At 34.6% G+C, this 5,840-nt stretch overlaps 1 non-coding gene across 1 annotated transcript; it reads right to left on the bottom strand.

Moving 5' to 3' along the window:
* Positions 1 to 4,494: 4,494 nt before the first annotated feature.
* On the bottom strand, positions 4,495 to 4,601 carry LOC129296726 (small nucleolar RNA R71). Its single transcript, XR_008589895.1, has one exon. It is a non-coding gene; the product is annotated as a small nucleolar RNA R71 (small nucleolar RNA).
* Positions 4,602 to 5,840: the final 1,239 nt, after the last annotated feature.

Here is a 5,840-nt window from a genome sequence, read left to right as displayed (position 1 = left end):
TCATGAGATGGTAATGACTTCAAAATCAACTAATCTCTAGAGTTCCACTGTTGTGAAAAGGAAGTTCATTTCATTCACTTTATTTAGCATTTTATTTACTTGCACATTAGGTAATTAGTTTAGATAATTAGGTAACTAAATTCCTACAATTTCAGATGATTTATTCCACTAGATAACTTTTAATTTGGCTAAGACCATTCCTAAGGAGATGACCTTGGGTTGACCCTATATTGTATTAAGGTTAACTTTAGTTTAATTTTGAGGATAAGCAACTAATTCCTATCAAAATTTTGGCGCTATTGCCAGAAAATGTGTTTAGGTTTAATTCTAAGGTTGTTTAGTGCTCAATTTGCTTATTTTTTGTTTCTGGAAAATTTAGAAAAAATATAAAAATTTGTGTTTTGCATTTTTCTTAGTGTTTTTGTGTGTTTTGATTGTTTTTATTCTATTTTGAATAGTGGAAAAAAATAGTGCAATTTTCGTTGGTTTGGTGTAGAGTTAAAAGTACTGGGAACAAGTCTGAGAGAATTTGAACTTCGAATTTCTTTCATTTGAAAGGGTATATCCTAGCTTCATTTTGAAATTGTTTTGGTCAATTTTAGATGTGGAAAGTGTCCTATAAAAATTTTACAAGCTAACAAGGTCCAGGAAGCCTTTGTAGAGGATTCCTAAGACATTGTTGTAACTTTGAGTTAGCATATCTCCCTTTCTGTGTGTCCAAATTGATTGATTCTAGTCTCATTTTTCTTTTTATTGGCTTAACTTTTTTCTGGTGTTTATCATTTTCTTAAATTTTTCCATTTTCTTATTTGAAAGTTTGTTGGAATCTCTAAATGTCTTCAGGATGAAATCCTGTTTCTCCAAAACTGTGGACCAACTTGTGAAAAATTATGGGAATGGTTAGGAAGGAGTTTTGAGCTGAAATATTTATATAACTTTCCTATATATCTCTTGTGTCTCTCATAAAGTTTTTAGGGGAATTTATTTATGGATTGGTGATAGAACACATTTGTTACCCACTTTTATTTGTCAATTAGGACCATTTTATTAATGATTTATCACCTTCAAGTGCACACATTGCATTAGATTTGGAACTTTGCCTAAGTTTCTAATATCAGTGCACTAGGGGCATTTTGGTCCAAAAAATGAACTTTTGAGAAAATGTACAAGAAAAATTGACAAAGTGCATTTTATGTCCAGTTGATGAATGGTGAAATTATATTTTTAAAATTCATTTTAGTTTGGGAGTAATTAAATAAAAAAGTCAACACTTTCTTAAGTGTCTTAGTTTGTCCTAGTTTTTGGTTTGCCTTTGTGTGAAAATTTTTTATATAATTTTGTGCAGCCTGAAAATTGGTTAATTTAATAAATTCTCCCTTCTAATTATGAATTTAATTCTGGACATGAATTAGATTTTATTATATCATATGCTATTTAATTGAATTATGTGATTTATGTGACATAGGTGGCATGTGACTTGTGCATCAATTGGGCAATTGAGGTCAACACTCCTTGAGGACAATGGCTGATGGTTTGCACGTGAATTATGATTATTTTGAGGGATTAGATCAGCTAAAATGATGTGGATGACACATGGGAAATTAGGCACACATTGGAATCATCTACAAACCAATAGGAAGTTGCCACCTTGCAAGTGTGACAAGGCTCCCATTTACATTTTAATTTCTTTTTCCTTATTTTAATTAAGCTTCAGCTGATGGGAGACACCAAGGAGCACGCCATTTTAAGCCTCAAATGGGATCCAACACATATCTCATTCATCTTCCACATTCTCTCTCTCTTGTTCATAGTGTTCTTCATTTTCTCTTTTTGTTCTTCATTTTCCAGCACCCTAACCTCCATTTTCAGCCACCAAACCTCCACAAAACTCATACCATTCTTCTCCTCTCTTCATTTTCGTTCCATCCCTTCCATTTTCACAAGGATTGAAGCTCATTTTCATCATTCAAGAGCTATGGAGTTTGGCCTTCACAAGCAATCACTAGGGTTCTTGAAGATGAAGATTGGCTAAGTTTCTTTGTGGAATCCTAGAGAGATGAAGATGGAGGATGAGTCTTGAGCTTCAAATTGGCTAAGTTCTTTTGTTTCCTATCCTCTTCTCTTTTTACTAGATGGTTAGATTCCTTAATCTAGGGTTTAATCATCTTAGCTTATAAATTCTAATTTGAATTTGATGTTGATGTAAAGAGAGAGGATTGTTTCATTTAATTTCTTCCTTGGACAGCCATGACTGAATTTTGCCACTCTTTGTTTGGCACATAATCTTGTGTTTTTCAATTAGTGAATTTCTTGTGTTAATATTGCATAATCTTGTGGTGTTAATGCTTGTGTTGTTGAGTAGCTTGACATAATCTTGTGGTTGCTCAATTTATGTGTTTGACCATGGCTGTTGAGAGAGGATTTTGAATGAATCACTTGGCTAATGTCTTCACCAATTGGTTAATTGAACTAGGGACTTTAATCTAAGACCTAGGGAGGTTAGCTAATTAGGTTAATTGGCTTAGGATAATTTTCTTAAGTCATGACAGCTTTAGTCAAGAGGAAAGGGAAGCTAAACTTAGCCTAATCATGAGAAGATAATGAGTCCAAAATCAACTAATCTCTAGGGTTCCATTATTGTAAAAAGGGAAGTTCATTTCACTCACTTTCACTAGCATTTTAATTACTTGCATATTAGGTAATTAGTTTAGATAATTAGCTAGATAACTAAATTCCTACAAACTTTGGTTGATTTATTTCACTAGATAACTTTCAATTAGACTTAAAACCATTCTTGGGAGATGACCTAGGGTTGGCCCTATATTGCATTAGGGTTAGCTTTAGTGTAATTTTGAGGATAAGCGACTAATTTCTATCAAAATTTTGGCGCCGTTGCCGGGGAATGGTTTAAGTTTAATTCTAAGGTTGTTTAGTACTTAATTTATTTTTAGTGTTCCTGAAAATTTTTTTGAAAAATTATAAAAATTTGTGTTTTGTGTTTTGTTAGTGTTTTTTGTGTGTTTTGAGTGTTTTTATTCTGTTTTGAAAAAGAAAAAAAAATTAATGCAATTTTCGTTGGTTTGGTGTAGAGCTGAAAATACTCTGTTTCTAGTGTCTCTGTCTGAAATTGAAAAATTAACTGGGAATGAGTCTGAGGGAATTTGAACTTGAAATTTATTTCATTGAAAGCTCTATATCCTAGCTTCACTTTAAAATTGGTTTGGTCAATTTTGGACGTGGGAAGTGTCCTGTGGAAATTTTACAATCTAACAAGGTCCAGGGAGCCATTACAGAGGATTTCCAAAACCCTGTTTCAATTTTGAGTTAGCATATCTTCCTCTTTGTGCGTTCAAATTGATTGATTCTAGTTTTCATTTTTCTTATCGCTGTCTTATCTTTGTTTCTTGTGTTTAGGATTTTCTTCAATTTTTCCATTTTCCTATTTGAAAGTTTGTTAGAAGCTCTGAAGGTCTTCTGGACGAAATCCTGTTTCTCCAGACTTGAGGACCAACTTGTGAAAAATTCTGGGAACGATTGGGCAGGATTTTTAATCTAAAATTTTTATATAATTTTCCTGTATATCTCTTGTGTTTCTCATAAAAGTTTCAGGGGAATTTATCATGTGGATTTGCTGATAGAAAATTCACAAGTTCACTGTCTCCAGAGAGCCTACTGTGCGAATTCCAGAATTGCCAAAGCTTCTTGATTGAGCATTTCTAACTCTCTTTCTACTTGTTTGGTGTTATTTTTTTTTCATTTTGTTGCTATTGAGTTTAATAAAAAAAAATAAAAAAAAATTATTTCTCTTGCTTTTGTGTGTTTTGAATTGTTTCATGTTGATTTGCATTTTAGTTTAGCTTGTTCTTTGTTCTTAATTTTCTTGAGCTTGATTAGTGCATGACCCGAAGAAAACATACCTCTTTTGTTGAATTAGATCCAGAAATTGAAAGGACTATTTCTAGATTGAGAAGATCACAACCTATTCTTGATTCTCATTTGGTTTGTAATTCAACAATGGAAGGTATCTTAGGACATGAGCATGTGCATAATGAGGGCCATGGGAATGGGAATGAGAATTTGCATGATGATGGCCATGTTAATAATGAATTTGAAGGCTTGCATAACCCTAGAGAGGAGAGGAGCATTAGGCAATTAACTCAACCTAATTGGCATGATAATCCTTATGGCTTATATGTTCCTCCTACTAATGTTCAATTTGAAATTAAATCCTCCTTGATTAATGCATTGCCTAAATTTCATGGGTTACCAGGAGAGGATTGTCATAGGTTTTTGCATACTTTCCTATTGGTTTGTGATACTATGAAGCCTATGCATGTAAATGTTGATGATGTTCAAGCTAAGGCTTTTGTATTTTCTCTTGAAGGTTTAGCAAAGGAATGGTATTTCAACTACCCTTCTTATGTGAAAGTGAGCACATGGGCTGAGCTAAGAAGACTCTTCTTAGATAAATTCTTTCCAAATTCCAAGGTCACCAATTTGAGAAAGCAAATCTATGGGGTCCAACAAGGAGAGGATGAGAGTCTCTATGAGTATTGGACTAGATTCCAAGGCCTTTTGGCTAAATGCCCACACCATCAAATTTCTAGTGAGAATTTAGTCCAATATTTCTATGAGGGCTTGATTCCAAGAGACAAAGTTAACATTGATGCCGCTAGTGGTGGATGCTTGATTGACCTCACTTCCTTAAAGGCTTGGGAACTAATTGACAAGATGGCTTCAAGTGGTGCTCAATACTCTACAAGGGAAAAGAGAAATGTGAATATGGTAGGTTCCTCAGTTCTTAATGATTCATATGTGGACTTGCTAGCTGCCAAGATTGGGAGAATGTTGGCTCCACAAATATCTCAAGTGAGCAATGTAAGTACTTCTCAAGCACTTGTCCCTTATTCTTGTACTTTTTGTGACTCACCTATGCATGTAGAAAGCAATTGTCCTATTAAGTTTGAACAAGTAAATGCTATCTACAATGGAAAACAATCCTATGGTGGGAGGCAAGGGCAAGGAGCTTATTCTAATACTTACAACCCTTCATGGAGAGACCATCCTAATTTCTCCTATTCAAATCCAAATGTGGCTTTACAAGACAATCAACAAAGAGGATCCTATCAAAACACCTTTGGCCGTGACCCTCCACCTCATTTGTCTCAAGGTAGCTCTTCTCAAAGCTACAATCCAAGTGGTAATTCTCTTACACCTTCTTCTAATTCTTATAGTGATAGGAGGCTTGTTCCAATTGAGAGTTCTTCTAATTCGAACTCTTCTAATGATGTGAATGTGTTACGTAAGCAGTTGATTGAAATGAACTCTTTGTATAAAAACATGTATGATGGCTTAGGGAACAAGGTAGAGAGTATGGGTAACAAGTGTGAGAACATGAACTCTAAAATTGATGCCCTTACTTCTCAAATGAATATGCTTGCTAACCAATTAAGTGCAGCCAATGCTCAAGCCTCTACATTACCATCCAACACCGTTGCTAATCCTAAAGCTAATCTTAATGCTATCACATTGAGGAGTGGCAAGGAGTTGGGAGAAAGAGTACAAGAAGACAAAAGACAAGGGAAGGCCGAGAAGCCCTCTTTAAATTCTTCAATTGATGTTAATGTTTCTAGTTCTTCTTTTGCTCCTAATGATGCATCTTTTTGTAGAGATGATGAGGATGAAAACATTGAGGAGATCATATGTGAGCAACCACCATCTAAGGTGGAAAAGGGGACTATGGCCGAGTTGTTTAGTAAGGAAAAAGAGGGAGAGGCCGAGCAAAGTGAAACAAGAAAGGAGAGTTCAAGGAAGGAAGAAGGAAAGCAAAGTCAAGAGAT

Source organism: Prosopis cineraria, unplaced genomic scaffold (assembly GCF_029017545.1).
Source record: "Prosopis cineraria cultivar Desert tree isolate PC_DT_omini unplaced genomic scaffold, ASM2901754v1 PC1, whole genome shotgun sequence".
In the NCBI taxonomy this organism is placed as follows: domain Eukaryota; kingdom Viridiplantae; phylum Streptophyta; class Magnoliopsida; order Fabales; family Fabaceae; genus Prosopis; species Prosopis cineraria.
Note: the sequence above shows the minus strand (reverse complement) of the source record. Positions and strands in the feature narration are given on the sequence as shown.